Here is a 21759-nt window from a genome sequence, read left to right on the forward strand (position 1 = left end):
AGAGTAACGAACCATTATAATTCTTAAGACAATAGGTCGATGATAAGGGATTACATTTTTTAAGGGAACGTACAATTTCCCAGCTCTAAAAAGGGACCTTACGCCCTGAGTGGTAACAACCAACTATGTTTGGGCGCTGTGTCGGGCGTAATATTGTTCAGATTTAATATGAGTAGAGTTAACTTGCTTTGGACGAAATGCCGAATATTTTTTCTGTAGCAATTCGTTGTATATTGAACAGCCCTTGTAGTTGGCTGGGTGATTGCCTTCGCAAAGTGTGCATTTCACATTACTTTACCTTTTTTTCTGGGGCATTTGTCTGTCGCGTGGTCTTCGGTGCACTTGACGCAACGTGGCCTGTGATTGCAATATTACTTTGTCCGTATCTTTGGCACCTTAGTGTATTGTGGTATGTCTCTTAAATCAGCATAATACAAAAACGAGTGTCAGACAAGAGTATCAGAGTTTCAAAATTACCAATGAGAAGAAAACATTTTCTTAAATTAAAAGTTGATAATTATATAGGAACGTAATGCTTTATTAGGTGTCAAAATGTGTTGCAATCTATTAATAATCCCACTACAAAGCATACAAGTAAAAAGACCTTGACAACTTAATTTTTAAAAACACAATATATCCCTGTAATTGGACATGCACCCTGTAACGTGACAGGTGTAATTGTAGATATAAGATCAAACTGTTTTTAACCTTTATTGACGTTGGAGATCAATTAATCGACCTGTCTCAATTATATATCAGCCAATGAACTGGAAATTGATTTAGATCATGGGAAACATTTTTTTAAGTACTGAGTCCTCTCAGATATTGGTTATAATATTTATTCATGAGTTTTTATTGCGCGTCAAATAAGCGAAAAAATAAACGTTAATGATGCAATTAGACAAAATAATACATTTTTAAATTGAACGACATACGCTGCCTGACAAAAGTTTTTTGCGCTCTTACTAAGTTTAATCTGCCTTTATATTTTTGTATAAATATGTAAATCTACATATATAATGGACAAAGAAGTACCAAAATTACACAAAGAAACTGCCAAAAATACTGAGAAAATATTTATTGAAATTATATTTAATATAAGATTACACCGCAAAATTGAGTTGTTTATAAAAAAATGCAGTATAATATACGTTAGACAATCGTTGGTTTTTTTTAATAAAATCGTTCTCTTTTTCCGTGAAAACTGCGTTTTGTAGTTTTCGTTTTATGGATTTTTGTCAGCGAGTCCCTCTTTAAGGTACAGCAGTAATCAGCCATTATTCTAATATCCCATCTTCCTTGGTAAGTCTCTCCATCTCCTTTATGTCTTGATGTAAATCCCGAAAATGAAGTTTGACGCTCATACTGCATCCCAGTTTTTTATAATTTTCGACCATGTTGGCGGTTAACATCGAAAGCATCACAGGTAAAGCCGATTTCATGCAGAGTAGAAGGATTGATGTACTTTGTGTACAGGAAAGTCGTTGGAAAGGTGTCGAGAGATCTTGGAGATGGATGCAAATTAATTAGTAGTTCGAACAGGCAATGTCGGCCTACGCCCCACAGGTAGGGTGTGAAGAACAGGAAAAGGAAGAATTTTGGAGTGCCCTCTATTGCGAGATACTTGAGATTCCTGTAGACGAAAAGTGCTTTATTGGAGGTAGTTTGAATGGACATATTGGATGAACGTTATTGAATTTGCAGTGGCATGGGATTTTGGTGTCATTAATACGTTCTTTATGAAGATTTAAGACCAGTATGTTACCTATAGTAGCTGGGGAAGGGAAAGCCGGATAGATTTTGTGCTGTGTACAAGTCAGCTAAAAGAGGTTACCAAGTGTAAAGTGATAAAGGGTGAGTGTGTAACTAGTCAACACCGACCAGTGATAGTGGATACGGAAAAGATAGGTACGGTAAATTACTGATGGGAAGCCAACAGTAAAGTTGCAGTGCGATTAGGAGAAGTGCTAGGAAAAAGCACTTCCAAGCAAAAAACTTGAAGGAAGAACGGTGAAGAGCAACAGAAGGTTAAAAAGAAGAAAGAAGCTAGAAAGAGGTATGACAGGTCTAAAAGAGAGGAGGATTAGGATATATACAAGCTAGCAAAGAGGGAAGCAAAGCGCGCTGTAGCTACTGCTAAGGAAAGATCGTCTGCACAGATGTATTAAGAGTTAGAAACACCCGAGTGGATGAAAAGGTTATACAGCATTGCTAAAGTAAGGGACAAGTCGTCAAAGGACTTGACCACGTGCGGCAGATAAAGAGTGCGGATGGAAGAGTGTTAATAACCGATGTTGAAATAAAGCAGATATGGTATGAGAAAGTTGCTAAATGAAGAAAAGCAGAGGATGGGGGATCTCAAATGAGAATGTAATACCGGGGCTAGCTAGAGATGAGGTTGTTGAGTCGTTAAATAGGACGAAAGAATGGTAAGGCAGTAGGACCTGATAGAATACCTGTGATGGTTTGAAAGGCTCTAGGAGAGGAAGATATTGATATTTAGTGACAAACGATGAGTAGGATATTTAAGAAGAAGAGAGATGTAGAGAGAACGTGATCATTCTATAAAGATAAAGGAGGCATTCAGAAATTTAAGCACTATAGAGGGATAAAGTTAATGTCGCACACAATGAAAATTTGGGAGAGAAACATAGAGCGAAGGTTAATAAGAGAGAGATCGATAGGAGAAGAACAGTTTTGGTTTACGCCAGGAAGGAGGACAACGGATGTCTTGTTTGCTTTAAGACATTTGGTAGAGAAATACTACGAGAAGAAAAGAGAGCTACATTTGGTATTTATAGTTCTTGAGAAGGCGTACGCCACAGTCCCTAGACAAGAGCTATGGAGACGTATGAGAGAGTAGTAACAAATAAGGATAAAATTAAGAATGACTATATTAAGGGAAGCCTAGAGGGGACATCAATTGATACCAAAATGAGAGAGCATAGGTTAAATGGTTTGCTCATCTTGAACGTTGAGACTTTAATCACCAAATACGAAGAATTGCTGATCTACGGGTTCATGGAAGGAGTAGGAGAGGAAGACTAAAGAAGACCTGGTGGAGACGCTTTGGTAGGACATGTAGGTAAAAGGTATTGATCTTAGTATGACCCAAGATAGAAACTTATGGAGAAAGGTATTTAGGAAAATTTACCCCGCATAGGGATAAAGGTAAAGAGAATGATAATGATTATGTATACATGAATATTAGCAGATTAAAAGACAAGAATGAAATATTTAAGGTAGGAAAACACATAAAAATTAAACATATGAAAATGGTGATGAATGATGAAAAATAATCTACGTATAATGATATACTGTCTGGTCTAGATAACATTGTCCAGGCATCTAAAGTTAGAATGTTAGAATAAGCGTAATGTTAGATAAGTAATAGCACGACCGGACGGTAAAATTTCAGATGAAGATATAAAGCTAATGAACATGTTGAATTGGAAAATGTACATAAATAACCGAAGAAACCAATGATTATGCCGGGTAAAATATTTATAATAAGTGCATAAAAGAAACTATTTACAAAATACACTGACCCGCAAAAGTAACCGGACACTTGAAAATCCATAGTTTTCTCCTTTTATTTTGTTGAAGAATTGCCCTGTATAATAATTAAATATATCTTTCAAAATATATGTTGCTTCTATCCATTAGTTTGTTATTTTTAATAGTTAAAAAGTGTTATTTTTGAAAGTTTTTGTTAATATTTACTTAAATAAAGCTTGTTAAATTGATTTTCTTCCTATTTGGTAGATGTTGGCTGCATTTTTGGGAAAGAAAAGTATTTTTAATAACAAAGAATAATTTGTAATGAGGCAAGATCAAGTAGCACAAGCAACTGCTCTTTATAATGATGCGCGGTCCATTCGATATATCTCAGATTTGCTTGACGTTTCGCGACGCATAATATACGATGTTTTACAAAGATTTAGAGAAACTGGTTCTTAATCAAGACCAAGGAAAGTACAAGAAAGACCAAGGTCACCAAATGCCGTGGAAGATCGATTTCTTAAACTTTAAGTGATCTAGAGCGGACAGTTACTGATACAGCTTTGCCTAGGAGACTGGTAGATGTTCATGGTGCCATAGTTTCACCTGACACCGTACGTCGAAGATTAAGTGTACAAAATTTATCATCTTATGTACCTGCTACATGTTTCGAATTCTGTCGTGCTCATTCAGATTGGAATATGAAGATTGGAGAAACGTTTTGTTTACAGATGAATCTCGTTTAACGAGATATTTACTTAATGGCCACCAAAGAGTGTGGAGAAGGCCTGGAGAACGCTATGCCCAATGTTGCTTAACTGCTAGAATACAGTTTGGTGGTGGAGGTATAATGGTATGGGGCGGCATTTTGTTGGAAGCACATACAGATATTGATATGTTAGGAGCAGCTAACCTGAATGCTGATAGATACATTAGGAAATGTCTGGAAGAACATGTGTTACCTTATATGCATTTTGTAGGTGAAAATTGTCTTCTAATGCAGGATAATGCTCGGCTGCACAAAGCCAGGATAAATATGCTATACTTTACAGATGTTAGTTTTCAGTAACTAGTCTGGACTCCTAGAAGTCCAGACCTTATTCCGATAGACCATTTGTGGGACAACTTGGAAAGATTAGTTAGGTAAAATTATGACGACTTAAAAACTGTGGTACCGTTAGAACAGGAGCTAATAAACGAGTGGGAACAAATACCGCAATACGATATTGCTGCTTTCTTCTATGCCAGGAAGGATGAGAACTGTAATCAGAGCTTGAGGAGGAAATACTCGCTTTTAGTTTCCATATTTTAGAATTTGGTTTCAAAAATATCTTGCTGTTAGTCTAATCTCTAATTTGTTGTTACAATAGGCAATATTTTGGAATTTGTTTTTATTTTATGGTTCGGTACTGAACATACAATAAAAATAATTTATCGGATTTGACGTTGTTCTAATACTTTTTATTTTAATTAAAATAAACTTAGTGTCCGGTTACTTTTGCAGGTCAGTGTAATAAACAAGTCACAGAGAAAAATATATTACCTATACGAAATATTGATAAATATAGGATGATACACTGTTTTTAAAAATGTACTGGCAAGTCGAAAAGATTAAAAACGGAAGGCTTTCAAATTATTATAAATTAAAAAGCGCATTCGCGTGATAGATCGAAACTTAAACTCGCACACCTTTATGCCCCGGCGCCCATGTAAGGAGACACTTTATTATCTCGTAAGGACTTCCAGTGAGAGTGATCTTTTCTAAAAAGTTTTTAAAATTTGTTGGTTTTTATAGTTTTATGATTGTTTGGGTGGCAAAAGCTTTTTGGACGTTAGTACCTAAAAGTCATTAATAAAGTACATATTAGGTTTTGTCTAAAAAAACTGACTGAATATCTTTGATATCTGTGCACCTTCGTGGTGCTATATCTTCATATCCTTGAGTCTTATTCCTGGTATCGCCTCAGGTGAATTTTCGGTGTTGGGTGTTTCCATTTGATGCTTCTTTCAGGATACGGCTGAGATGGTGTCTTAAGTCGGTATATATCTTCTGCTACTTTTCGTTCATCATTTATAATATCTTGTGTTGTTTTATTTCCCTAAAAGACTCCAACCGTAGAAATTAAAGGCCGCATATAACAATCCCGAACCACTTTTGTAAAAATTAAGAACGTACTTTGCAGCCACGATCTTAGTATTAACCTTCGCGTTTGAATGACATATTGTTATATTTTTCCAGTGCTACTATATGGAGTGGAAGCGTGGACCCTAAGTGAGGAGATGCTTAAATTTTTAGAATTCTGTATACATTTCTCGTCGACACTTTAGTCAATCACTACACAGAGTAATTAAATCGTTGACCAACAAACTTTTATTGCTTTCACGGAGTCCAAAATACACGTTGTGTATAATAGTTGTTTCTCCCATCGAAAAATTTGGGCCTCGTTTACTTTGATTGCCCTCACCTTCTATATTGGTCACAACACTAAAATACGTGTTCAAAGATGTAATAACATTTTACGACTTGTATTTATGTGAGTAATGTCCTGTTTACTTCGATAGCAAAACAACGGAATCCCTAAGTTGTCGGCTTTCATCGACGATTGCGATTTTAGGGAGGTTTAACTATTACCTACTAACCTAAAATTATTTATTGTAACTAACCCAAATGTCATAGTACTAAAACGTCACTATTATTTCTAAGAATTTACTGCCTACAATTTTGATTCGCGATTGTTCAACAGACGACTTTCTTGAAAATAAGAATTTAAAATGAGAATTTCTAAATTAAAAATGTTTATAAACAATAAAGTTATTGCAAATTAAACCCAACTATTAAACCCCCCAATTAAAAAGTATTATACTTTTTTAAAAATATGAAAACTTGAGGACTTACGAAGAGAATAAGACCAAAAGATCCTTCTAAGTATTGACAAAGCACCTGTAGAGCCATCTGAATATGACTGTTTTCTCTCTCAAATGGGATAAACAAACAGAATTGTTAAAAACTACTCGACCGATCGGGCTCATTATTTTGCACATATATTACATAAAAACTCACATTGTCAAATGTGTTTTTTTATTGTTTATGTTAATAATTATAAAAAATGGAAAAAAATGCTTACTTTCGAGTTTAATTTGCAATAACTTGTTAGATTATAATCATTTTTTAATTTAGAAAACCACGTTTTAAAGAGCAAGTACGTATTTTCAAGAAAGTTTTTCAAAATATTGAAGTGAATGAAAAAAAATCGCTTTTTTGCTTAAATGTTAATAAAAAACCATGACGCCGTTAAAATTTCGCGACCCATGAGATGGTACGTCTTTTCTATTGACTTCCTCCAGATATTCCAGTTTAAAAGAGCGCACAGTAATTTTTCAAATTTTCAAGTGCTTTTTCGGCTTCTTTCCTGGGGTAGAATAGTATCATAACTGTTACCGTTCAATATCGACTCTAAAATTCTTAGAGAAGGATGGTAAAGTTGCAAAATACAGTGTTATTACGTGTTATGGTTACGGGTATCTGACTACGAAAACAAAATAATATTTTAGGAACATTACTCGCACCATAATCGTTGTAATAGATATAATTTACGCTTGTGTTAGCCTCCATAATTCATTTGTAGTAGAATAGTAAAACTTGCATAAATTGGTTCCGTTTACTGAATAATCTTGTCCTTGTTAGTGCTCATATAAAAGTTATATACTTCCATAAAATAACCGTTAATATTTAAAGCTGAATTTTAGACCTTTAGACATTAAAAATTCTCACGACATCAGGTATTTACTAAAAACCTTGGAATAATAAATTTACGCACATAAACACAGTTGGTTATTGGAAAGGTCGTTAATTTGTAACCACGTAATCAAATATCTCTATATACCATCTATCTTTGAACGATCAAAATGTTTATATAAATAAATAATACAAACTGCAGCATGTAACATTTTCGTTTGATTTTTAACTGCGTTAATAAACTATTATACAATCTTCATCCTTATGTATTAAAGATGAAAGATCTACACGTAAAGATGAAAGTTAATTATTCTTTACACGTATTCTGTTGAACACAAAAGTTGTAGAAGTTGTAAACTGATCATTTATGTCAGAAAGATATTTATCCTCAGAGTTGACTGGTGTCTGCCGACCTACCCAGATGTGGATGTAGTTCCGAGTAGTGACAAACCGTTCCAGGAAAGTTAATTCTTTAATTATCGACAATTGTTTCAACTTAGACAAGTATTATATATGTAATTTAAACACGTCCACTGCTTGGTGATGAGGTTATTTAGCAAGTACTTCAAAGTTCACTGAAGATGGTATGATAATAGCGAAAACGTTCGTTCTGATCAATTATTTGAAAAATTATCCCTTAAATTTGGATTTACTTCACCGTAAAGTATTTAAAGTACTATGATATACGGTAACTTATAAGCTTTTTCTTTAAATTGGCCTCCAGCAACAGTTATTGGCCTCCTAAGGAAAGCATGTCGATGAAATGTTTTGACACTGACTATTTTTGACATCATGGAATTTTATTATTATTTCTGCATGTTGCACAATTTTATTATGGCAATCTTTCATGTCTGAAAATATTTTACATGTGTTCTTTTGTAAATGTGCAAATGAACTAGCTATTGGCCACACTGTTCCAGTTACTGACGCGATATTAGTGATTGGCCATAATTTTTTTAAAGTGGCAAGCAAGGATTTTGTAATTAGTGTGGACATAAAAAAAGAGCATGTCAAAGTAAACTTTTATTTTTTGTTCTGGCAAGATTCACATACATGTAAGTACTTGATCAGTGTCCCCATAGTATGCAAGTCACATGATATTTTCTAAGACACATTTGGAATCTAATGCCTTCCTTGCACTCTGTAATATCTAGTACACATAGATAACACAAACCTTTAGAAACTTTTTGATTTTTAAAATGTGACGGAATGTTTGATACCAAGTTTGTATTTTTAAAGCGCGAAAGAAGGTTTGATCTCGAGTTTCGATTTTCGAAGTATAAAGGAATATTTGATAATAAATTATCAGACAGAATTGTAATATTTGTTGAGGACTATTTTGGATTATCATCAAATAATTTTCGTTTGGGTACAACTGTTTTCTTAGCGCTTGGAGATGTAGTGTGGGCGAGAAATATTTTTGGAGATGACCTTTAATTTGCTTCTGGTGGAGGTGAATGCTTGAAAATGTCAATATTATTTTGGTTATTTACAGGACTTGATGATTTTGTGTGAGAATGAAATTCTGATGTAGTAACTTTGGCAAATTCAGGTAGTGGAGGCTCAAAAACCTCAGTTATGTTACTTCTACTTTCCTGGTGTTAACACTTTCAATGCATTTTTTGACACTTCTTGATATTTTGTAATACGAAAGTGAACATTTACACCTTTTTTTAGTTTTGTTATGGTCATTTCTATGGGTTGTCTACTTTCCTCTTCAGGCTTATTAAAAATTTTTTAAAAAATAGCTAGTTCTTTTGATTTGTTATTATCCGAGCTTTTTTCTTTCACTTTTTTTTTCTCTCCTCTTCTAATTTTTTTCCATTTTTCCTTTTTCTATATCTCTTCTGTCTGATGAAGTTAGAACAAATGAAAGCTTTCGAGTTTGCTTCTTGCCTTTTCGTCCTGGAGTATCTGGCCATATTAACTAAGTCGCAATAGATTTATTTGTAGCATTTACAAATATATTTTAGAAATGTTTAGGATTTTCTCGGGTTCTTTTGATAGAACTTATTTACCCGTTTTCTTTACACTTAATTCAGCTTGATTTGTATGGTCTTATATTTCTTGCATATTGAAAATTTCATTCTCGGGTGCTACTAAGGTTGTCTTTTTGATTTCAGGTATGTTTACAATTTCAGTATAATATATTATTACAGGTATATCATTTATCTCAAAAATTACTTCACTGATTTTTAAAATGTTTACTTCTTCGTCTAAAATATTTTCTTGTCCGTGGTTTGGAGAAATTTCTACGGACGACTTCTTTGTAAATACTGAAAAGATTTGTTTCAATATTTGGTAATTATCATATTGAGTTTTACAATTATTTCGACATAGCTGTTTAATTTTGTCACTGCCAACTATTTCACAAAATTGTTTATAAGAAATTGTTGTATTTGTGCTCATCCAGATTACCTTCAGTTTCAAATACCCTTCAAGACATTTTAACAGTCAAAAACAGACGAATTCTAAGGGAATATTCCGCATGCATACCCACTTTTGATAACGTCTGGATTTAACATATCTATAGCGGAATTTAAAACTGAAGCAAACTGTGCTTTTGTTAACACTTTTTGCGGGTTGTCTCTCCTAAACTGAAGCACAGCTTTGTTCCAAAAAGTTTTTAGAGGCTTAAATGCAGCCACATACACTGGTTGCATTAACCTTGTGGGCATTAGGATATAAAGCTACGCAATTCCCCGTATAGTTGTTTGCCCCCGTATCTTTAAACATATATTAAAGTTATTCTCTTAGCTTTTAAACCCAGTGTCACAATTTTTGTTCGCCAAGTCGTGCTTGTTAAGGTAAATGAGCTAGCCAAAAATGGAAGATAGAGCCCACAGAATTCTTCAGCTTGCGATGAACAGTAAAGAAAATGTGAATAATGAATTCTCATTAGTGGAAAATATTTCTAGTAAACGTAAGTATTTCGAATGGTAAATAATAAGTTTAACTACATTTTAAAGACAAATGTTTTGAATTTACAGTGACGATATTTAACATTCGTACGCCATTTAATAGAAAAGTTATATAATGAATTTAAAATAGAAAAAGAATTAATTATTTTGTTCTTGTTATATAAGATACGCAGTCACTTATAACAACTGATATTATTGTTTTAGAAAAGTAAAAGAAATAAATCTAAAAGCTCTTGTCAATATATTTCTCTTTTTCGCCTGTACATCTTTATTTTTATTGTTTTAGACTACCTTGAGAGTCAGAATTCGGACGAGGCTGTACTTGTAAGGACTACATCACCGTCTTTGTTAGATATATCTTACAAATTTTTTTAACCTGCAGAAGGATAAAACTGAAATTCAGCTGCTGTTGCTTTATATGTACCTAAAGAAATCCCTTCTTCAAGTAGCAGCGTGCTTATTAACGAGATTAAGCAACCACCACTGGAGTTCAATCCGTCTACAAGTACCATACACCAAGACGAGAAAGATCCATTTGAATATTCGGGAAGTTCATTTGTTCCTAGCATTAACTCGAGTACTGACAATGATTTTGAAATCACAAATGAGGGTGAAGATGAAAATAAAAAAGAACATGGAAGCGAAAAGAAGAAGATGGCATGCTAACAATATAAATCTTCCAAGACTAAAAAGACTATAAAGGAAAGGAAGGTGCGAGAACCTTATCTACTAATGTACTGATATCAGATAAATCAGAGATTGGACTAAATTCAGTGTTGAACAGATATTTCACATTGCAAAAGATAAGGAAGCGTTTAAAGAAGTAATCGCCAACCTTCGTTAAAAGACGGCACAATAAAAGAAGAATGTGCCACCCTTTAAAAAATGTACTAAAAATTGTTTACAACACTTTTGAAATATACACAAGAAATGTGAGGAGCAGATAGATGAAACGCAATTTGATTTTAGAGGTGACATGGGTACAAGAAAGTCATTATTTCCAATGACAGTCCATAAGAATAAAAGAATGAAGATCAAATATTATTAAATACAAATATAATTTAGAACTTGTTCTATAAATATAAGTTCTCAATACAATCACTTTAATATTGCATTTATCTGAGCTTACTGATAAAAAAATTCAGATTTGTCCAAGGTCTATTTTCAATTAGACTACAATCTAACAATTTCGGATAATCGAGCTTCGGGTGAGATAAAACGACTGTGAAAAACAAGTCAGTCCTTAATAGTGCAATTATATATATGCTAAATGGCCCGGAAACCATAAATCCCTTTACAACATCGTAAAAAGTTAAAACCCATGTAAATTTGTAATAAAATTTAGCGCCACAAAAACAGATAATTAAAAGGTACTATCCGAAAGTAAAAAAAAAGTAACTAAAGTATCTTTACTACACGTTTAACAAAGTTTTAAAATGTAGCATGTTTTAACAATGATAAATATGTAGTATCCTAGACGGATCCTTTTATTATTGCCCGGGGCCTAGTTATAGTGGTTAGAGTTGGAGGCATTTTTCTAAAACGAGCAAATGGATGTTCAAGTAAACACAAGTTCGTCGAGATTGTGCATGACGTCCATAAAAACTTAACTTCAAATTCCTATTAAAGTTAAATGGGAATATTCAATGCGACAAATAATATGAAATGGGTTTTTCTTCTTTTAAAATGATCACTGGGAACGCTTTTCGAAAGAAATGGAACATGATTTTTACGGTTTAAGACGACACAGACCAACTGACAAGAACTTAACTGACAAGAACCACGTGTTAAAAACCGAGCAGAGAGACATGTAGCTCCTCAAGTATTAAATTTATCCATTGTCATCGACCTAGAGTCAACATATAATTTAAGTTTGGAAAGATGTAAACCCATATATGGATGTCATAGCCACAAATTTCATTGTTAGCTTCATGTACATAAAGCACTGAAGATGATCTGATTAGATCGAAAACGTTATGCTGCTACTGTATAAATTTTGACGACACTTGTAAAAGTTTTAACTATATGTTTTTTAATATACCTAAATACAATGGTGAAGTGTTTTAACTTCTGTATGTTTTTTTAAACGATGGTATACAGCCAATTACTGGGATTTTCCCATTAATTTTTAGGTATAAACTTGTTAAATACTACGCTAAAACTTCTAACTAAAATTTTACAAGTATTAATAAATCAGAGGATAAGTTTAGCAGATGAACAACAGGGTTTTCGTAGTGGAAGATCGTGTACAGATGCAATATTCGTTATAAAGCAAATTACTGAGAAATCAGTAGATTATAATAGACCAGCATTTCTGTGTCTGATTGACCTAAAGAAAGCGTTTGACAGAGTAAGACTCAAAGATGTAATCCATGTTCTGTATAATAGAGAAGTTCCCCCAAATATTATAAAAACTATCGAAAACATCTACCAAAACAACAAAATGGAAGTCAGAATAGATGGATAACTTACAGAACCTATAGAAATGGACAGCGAAATAAGGCAAGGGGATTCATTGAGCCCCATGCTCTTCAATTTGATCATGGATGATATTCCAAGATGAAGATAGTCTGCAAATAGTGGTCCACAGATTTAACATAAGAGCAAAAGAATTTAATATGACAATCTTATCTCAGAAAACTAAAACAATAGTAGTCAGCAAAGAACCAACCAGATGTAAAACAGAAATTGATGGCATCAGTATTGAACAATTAATGGAAATAAAATACCTATAGTTTATTTTTATGAACGAGAGAGTAATTAGCATAATTTTAACTGGTAGCTCCGACCACTCCATGGGCGTGCTCAAGATTAATTGAAAAATTACTTTGAATAATTGTAAAAAATAAATGAATTATTTCAGTGTTATAAAGTGTTATGTGTATGTAAACAAAAGTGACCTCTTTTATCACACACTATATTAGAACTGAGTGGCCTACATTAAAAAGGGTTTTAAAAAATTCACATTTTTTTTAATTTTTAAAAATTACAAAAGAGAAAAAGAGTTTTTAAAACCGTCTAAGGTATGTTAAATAGATGAATAAAAATATTAATATAAAACTTACAGCTATTTGTTACAAATCCAAATCAGATTCAGAAGATGAACTTTCAGAACCAAGATTTATAATAACTGGCTCGATCATTTTATCAGTAATATTGTCCAGCTTCCACATTTTTTCCTCTTCTTTAATAGTGTGATTTACTGCCTTTTCCCAGTTTTCAGGTTTTACATTATTTACGGCCTCCAAAAACAACTGTTTAACATCATGAATTTTAAAAGTGGTATTTTTTCTTGAAACTTCACTCTTTATCTGTGCCCATACCAGTTCAATCGGGTTTAATTCACAATGATATGGTGGGGATCTAAGTACTGTCATTCCACGATTTTTGGCAATTTCATCAATTTCGTATTTTTTAAATTTTTCTTTATGAAGGGCACACAACGAATAAAGTTCCTTTCTTATAGATCCGGGATGGTACGTAATATTTTTTGAACTCAGCCAATTCTGCAAGTCTTTTTTTAACCACTTGGTTGTGGGCAGTCATTCTATAAGTCTGGAGTGATAACTTGCATTATCCATTACTATTACACAGTTCTTAGGAAGAAGATCTATCATTTGTTCGAACCATTCTTGAAAGACATCAGCGTTCATGTCTTCATGGTAGTCACCGGTACGAGTTGATTCAAAAGTTAATAAACCACCTTCAACAAAACCGTCTGAACTGCCAATGTGTACTATTATCAGCCTGCGTCCCTTTCCTGATGGTGGGTTTAAACCAGTAGATAAGTTATTTACAAAAGCTTGCCTTTGACTTGTAACAGTTTCATCCTGCCAAAATTTATTTGGTGTATGACCCTCGTTGATCCATGTTTCATCAAGATAAAATATTTTTCTTTTTTGGTTTCTCATTTCCTTTATGGTTCTTAGAAAATGTCTTCTCCATATGACAATATCGCTTCTTTCTAATAAAATAGACTTTCTGGGATTCTTTTTCCAGCGGAAGCCTATTTCTTTTAAAAGTTTCCATAACGTACCTCGACTCATTTCTGGGTAATCCTTATCATCTCGAACTGAGACAAGAACTTTATCCAATGTTGGAAATTTTTGTCTAAAGAAGAATTCATGCACTTTCCGTCGAAGTCCTTCTTTAAAATGATATTCTATTTGAAATTTTGGTTTCCCTGGAGCATTACGTGGCATTTGAAAACTACCACATTTCTCTTCTTTAATAACTCTGTAAATCGTTGATTTCCCAACACCAAGTGTACTGCTAACTAACTCAACGGTCTCATCAACACTTTCACATAAACGTTTGTCTGTAAATGATTTAAAACAATTAAATATTAATGTTTTTTCATTAACTGTTAGAGGACCAATTTTTCGGCGATTACACGGCACTTCCAAATTTTCCATAACACTAGTATACACAATAAACTGCACCTTGCAACTGAAGTACCTACTTTTAGTGAACTGTTAAGAATTTTGAATACGCCACTTGGACCTTCCTATATACAAAATGGAAAAACCCACTATCACATTTTCTGTGGAATAAGTTTAGAAGGTAATTATCTAGTCAATTACTGTCGTAGATTCCTGGAATTAAAGAATTAAATGTTTGATTGTTGAAACCCTTACTTCGTGGAATGCACTCATTTCAGATAAAATAAAACGTTTTATTTTATCTAAAGAATTAAACTTTATTTTGCAAATAGATAAAATAAAACGTTTTATTTTATCTAAAGAATTAAACTTTATTTTGCAAATAGGTAGGTACTTATTAAACTTTTATTGGTTATATTATAACCAATAAAATAAACATCTTACATTTCTTGCAAATTCATTAGTACCTGTTAACCTCCATCACTCCGACACTGGCAACCTTATTTAGGGATTAGTAAGCCTCACAACTATTGTATTCTATTCTGCTCCAACCTATATACTTCTGTAAACTTGTTGACAAATATCTGTTTTTCATTGAGTCACCCGTATCAACAGTTTAGGGATTTGCATACATAATTTATTGTTTTATTACTCTCTCATACATAAAAATACACTATAGGAATCACACTGTCTAGCTATGAAGACCTGGACAAAGAAGTGAGAGATCAAGTACAAAAAGAAAATAGACTGGTCGAATTGCTTATAAAGAGGAAAAAGAAAATAGTAATCCGCCCTAGGTCCTTAATGTTTGTGAAACGTGGATCAAGAACAAAAATATTATGAAAGATCTATTTAGGTGTAAAAGGTAATGTAAATGTAAAAGGACTAACTTGCATTGGTATCTATGGATGGATTATTGCTTTAGGTATCCCATCTTTCCATGTTTTCTTAGATCTTCCTCGCTTCCTAGTGTTTGGTGGGATCCACCGCCTGGTGAGTTTAGGTAGTCGTGTGCGTCCATTATTTGTACATGTCTCAATATCTATTGTTAATGAACCCACTACCATAGAACGTGTGACGTCATTATATCTAGTTGTCTGGATATCCTCAAATATCTTCTAAATAAATATATGTCGCCTTCTGGGTTAGATTGATTTTAACAAACGTTTTGTAATTGGTATATTTTCGTTATTCACCAATATTAGAGCACCACCATACTTCGTTTAAGCAGCCCATGGTTTCGGCTTGTATTATTCGCTTTCTGATTTCTATGTCGCCATTACCTGTTGTCTCAAATTCAACTCTTAGGTATTTGTAACTACTACAGGCTCTTAGCTCTTCTGGCTCTAACAGGATGTTTTCTAGTTCAGATCGTATTGGAAGGTATTTTGTTTTTAGGATATTCATATCTGGACCTCGTTTTTTGTATACTTTATGTAGTTTCCTTGTCATATGTATAGTAATTCGCTCATATGATTTAGACATTTGAAAATGTAATGTGTACATAAACTCTCCAAGGTTGATCCCTTTTCTTTGCAGTTTTATGAGATCACAACTAATATTTAATTATGTATTTAATCATTAAAGGCATACATAGCGCCCGGTGTTTTTTTTTGTCTTATTGAATTATTTTATTTAATTTTCGTTTGCGACTCTTAGCAGCCTCCTTCGACTTAATGTTCAATTTTTAATTCTAAAATTCTAGAGATACAACTGTAAATACTTATAACACCTTCGATGTCCATATCGCTCAACGAACTGGTAACAACAACAACTGTCCTCTGAAAGCTACAGTTAGGCTGCCTCTTACTAAGAGGAGGAAATTAACAATTCAATCCCAGACCATAAATGGAATAATATTATCACTCTTCAGACAGTGATCCGATCTGATCTTTGAAAGGAAACTTATTGAATGCGCATCTCATTAATATCGCCTATAAAGCAACATGAGAATTCTGAACAATTCTTTTTTTGAAAAATATGGAATCTGAAACCTTAAATGATTTGCTGCTGGTCACATAACGGTTGTCAGGTCTGTCAGGTGCAATGAGATCACCAGTGCAGCTGGAGAGGTAACGCTAGACGCTTCCCCTACTACGTACGGATGGATATAAGGTGAATCACTCTAGAAAGCGTCATAAATACATAGAATGAGTCTTTTTAGAACTTCATCAGGTATAACCTGATATAGAGGAAGAGATAACGATTATATCAAGATATGAAATACACAATCCAGGGTTTTAAAAATTACATGTTAAACAAATGTTTCTTGTTTTCCCTTCACAAAAATAATAGTAACCATGTTGATAGATCTCTTAAACTCAATGTTGCGGGAAGCCTCTGAAAGGTTAAAAACAGTTTTTACGCTTTTTGCAAACTTAATGACTTATTTCTTACAAATATGGATTCATAACTTACCATTTAAATAATTCCTTTAAATCTGAAACAAAAATAAGTTTTGTAAACATCGCAGCATTGACAATATAAATGTAAAGTCCAAAAAACAAATGAATTGGGGGTCTAAAAGAAAGCAGAGATATTCGGAAAAACTAAATTGTATGAAAAAATAATTAATTCTCATTAATTATATACCCAGTCAATCTGTGAAAAAATCATCGATTTCATGATGATTATATGAGGGTAGATGATGAAACATCCTTGAATAGGAACAACTGATTTTTGTTTCCTTTTTTTAACCAATCATACAAAGCGAGAAAATCATTTTTTGGCTAAAAATCGTTTCTTGTATATTTTAGAGAAAAATTGTTCAAATAAAAGTTGCAAATCTTAGAAAGTTCTTTAATTTGCGTGTTTCAAAATTAAAATACATAAACTATTGACCGTGATAATTGCACAAAAACCCTTATTCTTGCAGTAATTTATAAATGTTAATAACTTTGTTTTTGAATAATGATATGTAACATAACCACTTGAAATTATGGCAATTAATGAATTATTTAAGTGTGCTAAATCTCAGCTAAATCGACCCGATAGTTTGTAAGTTATCTAGTTTGTTTATCCCGGAGAGTGATTAATTAAACAACTGTACTTGCAAAAACAGTGACTCGATAGGTATTTACGATCGCAATCGTTTCTTTGAGGCTTCAACTTTAGGATATATGTATGTATGTATTAAAAAAAATTTAACGTTTTGTCAAAACTGTTATTAAAAAAACAGTTTGAAAATGGTTGACTTTTTAGCTTGCGAACTATGTAATAACTTTGATATTTTTTATGTAACGCGCTTGTAAGTAAGCTCACTGAAAAGGTGGTGAAAAACACAATCTTTTAACCCAGATATGCCTGACGTACAATAAATTGTACACCACAAATATCTTTTAACTTGATTATCTATAAGGATCATATTTCTTGATAACCGCCTAAATACTTTCAGTATGTTGTAATCAACCATAGTGTAGTTGTGAATTGCTGGCTTTGAAATATTTGGCGATAATAATGTGATAAAGTTTACAGTTTTTATAACATGGACGAATTCGGAATACGATTTGCTAAGTAAGTAAATATTTGTTATAATGTATACAAAAAAAATATTCTTTTTGTGTTTACTTGTAGAAAACACATTTATATTTCAATTTAGATTTATAAATTGAATAAATTATTATTTTATAACTAGAGTTAGGCCGTTTGATTTTAGTGTACAAAATATTGTACGACAGGAAAATACCATACTATTTATTTTTAGCGTCTTTTCATTGGAGGATGCGCTTAGTATGTTAGAAGATGATTAAAATTTAGTAGCAAATGTAGATAGTATTACTTTGATGCCTCCAATAAATGCATGTGATGTCCTAACAGACGAAGACTCTGGTCATGAAGATATACTGTTGATGGATAATTTACCTGGGTCGCAATTAAAAGCTTCTGCTGAAATAAATGTGCAAAATAATGACGGTGACGCTCATTATTTTGAGCGTCACCAAGATAATCTCATTATGATGATTTCAAGATAATATTCTCAAACTAATATTTCATTACCAGAGCAGGGAGAAAAAAGAACAGTTAAACGGTCTAAGAAAAAAAATCTACCACTGGGTAAAAGAAGACATTCAGATGGAAGACCAGTGTATCAATTTAGACGAACTTCTAGAACAACGTGATTCTAAGAGTCCCCTTAAACGGTTTTCCCTTTTTTTTATGAAGAACTCATACACCTGATAACATCAGAAACTAATCGATATGCTTCACAGAAGAATCGCCAACAAGAAGTTCGAGAATATGAAGTCAAAGCTTTTCTGGGAACTCTCATATTGAGTGGGTATGTAAACATTCCTAGCAGGAGAATGTTTTGGCAACGTGACAGAGATGCTAACAATCAACTTGTGACAGAAGCTCTTACGAGAGATAAATTTGAATTTATTATATCAAATTTTCATCTGACAGATAACTGTACAAGGAGTAGATAACTGTAGAACAAGGAGATAAATTTGCACAAGTCAGGCCTTTGTTTGTAAATTTGAATAAGAAGTTTATGAAGTACGGACCTTTAACGCCAACGCATTCTGTAGAAGAAGCAATGGTTCCGTACTTTGGAAGGCATTCATGCAAACAATTTATACAATGTAAACCCATCAGATACGGTTACAAATTATGGGTTGGTACATCACGTCTTGGCTATATTTACTGGTTTGGACCATAACAAGGATCATCAACTAATATTAGTAAAATTTATATCGATTATGGAGTCGGAGCAAGCGTCGTATTGGAATATTCTGATGTGTTAAGGAAAAAATGGCCAAATGAAAAGTTCCACTTGGTTTTTGATAACTTTTTACCTCATGGAAAAACTAACAGAAAATTGCTTTATAGCCACTAGCACGGTTAGAGAAAATCGTTTACAGTGTAGTACACTTACAAGATTCAAAAACTATGAAAAAAGAAAAGAAAGGGACATATGACTACAGAAAAATTGCTGATCAAAATATAATTGCAGTAAAATGGAATGAGAATAATTTACTAACGCTCTGTTCAAACTCAGCAGGACTTCAATCAATTCATCTTGTAAAGCGGTATTCACAGGAGGAGAAGAAGACGACCCAGGTATGAAACAAAATAGACAATTAATATTCTCTGTAATACTAGTAATATTTATCATTTCAGGTAGAACAACCGCATCTCGTATATGAGTATAATGTAAACATGGGCGGAGTAGATCATAGTGATCAAAATATTAGTCTTTACCGCATTTCTATTCGCGGCAAAAATGGTATTTTTCATTGATCAATCAATGCATTAACATGGCTGTTCAGAATGCCTGGCAACTTCATCGTTTGCATGGAGGAAAACTGGACCAGTTATCATTTAGAAGACGGATTGCAAAATCATTGTTACAACAAAATAAAAAACCTACTTCCTATTTGCTATGATCGACTAGACCATTTAGTAATTCCACAGGAAAAACAAACTCGATATGGTTTGTGCCACGATAGAGCAAAATGAGGTGTTCAAAATGCAACGTAGGCTTACATGTTAAATGTTTTGTTTCATACCACACTGAAACTTAATAGTAGTTTATATGCCTGGTGTACCATATTTTGTACAGTATTTTTTTTTTACTTATTTTTCATAAATATTTTGTTTTTATGATAAATATGTTTTTGTTAATTGATATAACACGTAAATTTGGAGAAAAATATTTTCATGTAGGTAGAAAAAACAACTATGACCAATAGGAACCAAGATAGCATTTTTTCTTAAAATCATATTTCCATTGTTTATTAACATTAAGAGCTAAAAATTGAACAAATTATAAGTAAATATCTCGATTTTACGACCTAATTTATAGATGGCATATAAAGAGAAGGTGTAAAAAGTTATAACCCACCAAAGGGATCGTATAATACTCGTAAAATACCGCCACGTTAAAGTAGAGTAGAACTTTCCGAGCTTCGTTTTTTTAGAATGAAACTTCAAATTAAAGCGCGTTGGAAAAAGTTCCAATATATCTCGCCTTCTATTACACGAAGAATATTCATTTTTTTAAACGGAGTTATCTCAGTCAATTGTTTATGTATTTTAATTTAGAACCTCACAAATTAAAGAAGATCTACAACTTGTATTTGAACCATTTTCGCTAAAATTTCTAAGAAACGTCTTATAGGAAAAAAACGAATTTTTCAGTTTTTATGATTGTTCAAAAAAAAAACAAAGCAAAATCAGCTGTACGCCTTCAAGGATTTCTCATCAGCTATCGCTCATATTAAACCGGTCAACTTAGACATCAAAATAGTTGGCAAATAACAAAAATTGCCGAAAAGCCAAATTTTGGTGGAGAGCTTAATTTTACCATAACAAATAAAATTTTAAAAGTCCCCATCGATATCCCATGTGTGCAACAAAATTTATTCGGGGTCAAAGGTCAAAATTTCGAGATTTTTTGGGTTTTTCTCGAAAACGGTAAGTTTTATCAAAAAAAAACCGCAAACCAAAATTGTAGATGTTAACATTCTCTACAAAAATCGCGATTTTAAAAGTTACATTATACATTATATGCACCTATAAGCCACGTATATACATCTCAGGCACTTAAGACAAGTATAAATGCCTATTTGTGTCTCTTTTATATATTATACGATTCTGAAAATATTTCTTCAAAAGATAATCAGTCCCAAACTAAATTTCCTCTATCCACGTGGCCTTGAAAAACATTTGGCTATACCATTGTTTAAAAAATAACAGATTGTCTATTTTTAACAATGGCTACAGTAATGAACAATTCTTAACAATGGCTACAGATGAAAATATAACAGTTCTAGCGAATCAACAACAATTTTTCGCTAACATTTATAATAAATCTCGTTTCATTTCCATGTTAACTGACAAATTAACAACTGTGAATATTGAAGTGAAACAAGCTAAAAATGACGCAGATGTCCTTATAATTGAGACAGCAATTGAAAAATTTAAGGCAACAAACACAACAATTGTAGTTGGTGAAGATGTTGATTTCTTAGTACTGCTTACTGCAAGGACTCCAGTAGATAAAGTTATTTATTTGCTGAAACCTGGAAGGGCTCAACAGCGAACAGAGACATATTCTTCGAAAAGTTTATCTGCTTATCCCAAATGCCAAAAGTACATTTTATTTTTACATGCGATAACCGGCTGCGACACTACGGCAGCAATGTACAGAAGGGGCAAAACGTCAGTACTTAAATTATTCGAAAAAAAACATTTGACTGACTGCTGTAAAGTTTTTACA

At 32.9% G+C, this 21759-nt stretch overlaps 1 protein-coding gene across 3 annotated transcripts in view; it reads right to left on the reverse strand.

The window, feature by feature from the left end:
- Positions 1-21759, reverse strand: part of LOC140451862 (insulin-like receptor) — a 285820-nt gene that overhangs the window by 153634 nt on the left and 110427 nt on the right. For 2 of the 3 annotated variants that reach the window (XM_072545775.1, XM_072545772.1), the window contains exon 3: positions 16959-16980. The exons of the other annotated variant lie outside the window; for it this stretch is intronic. The gene's annotated coding sequence lies outside the window, so the exon portion shown is untranslated. The remainder of the gene's footprint in view (positions 1-16958; positions 16981-21759) is intronic. 3 annotated transcript variants of the gene reach the window in all.

This window comes from Diabrotica undecimpunctata, chromosome 10 (assembly GCF_040954645.1).
Source record: "Diabrotica undecimpunctata isolate CICGRU chromosome 10, icDiaUnde3, whole genome shotgun sequence".
In the NCBI taxonomy this organism is placed as follows: Eukaryota; Metazoa; Arthropoda; class Insecta; order Coleoptera; family Chrysomelidae; genus Diabrotica; species Diabrotica undecimpunctata.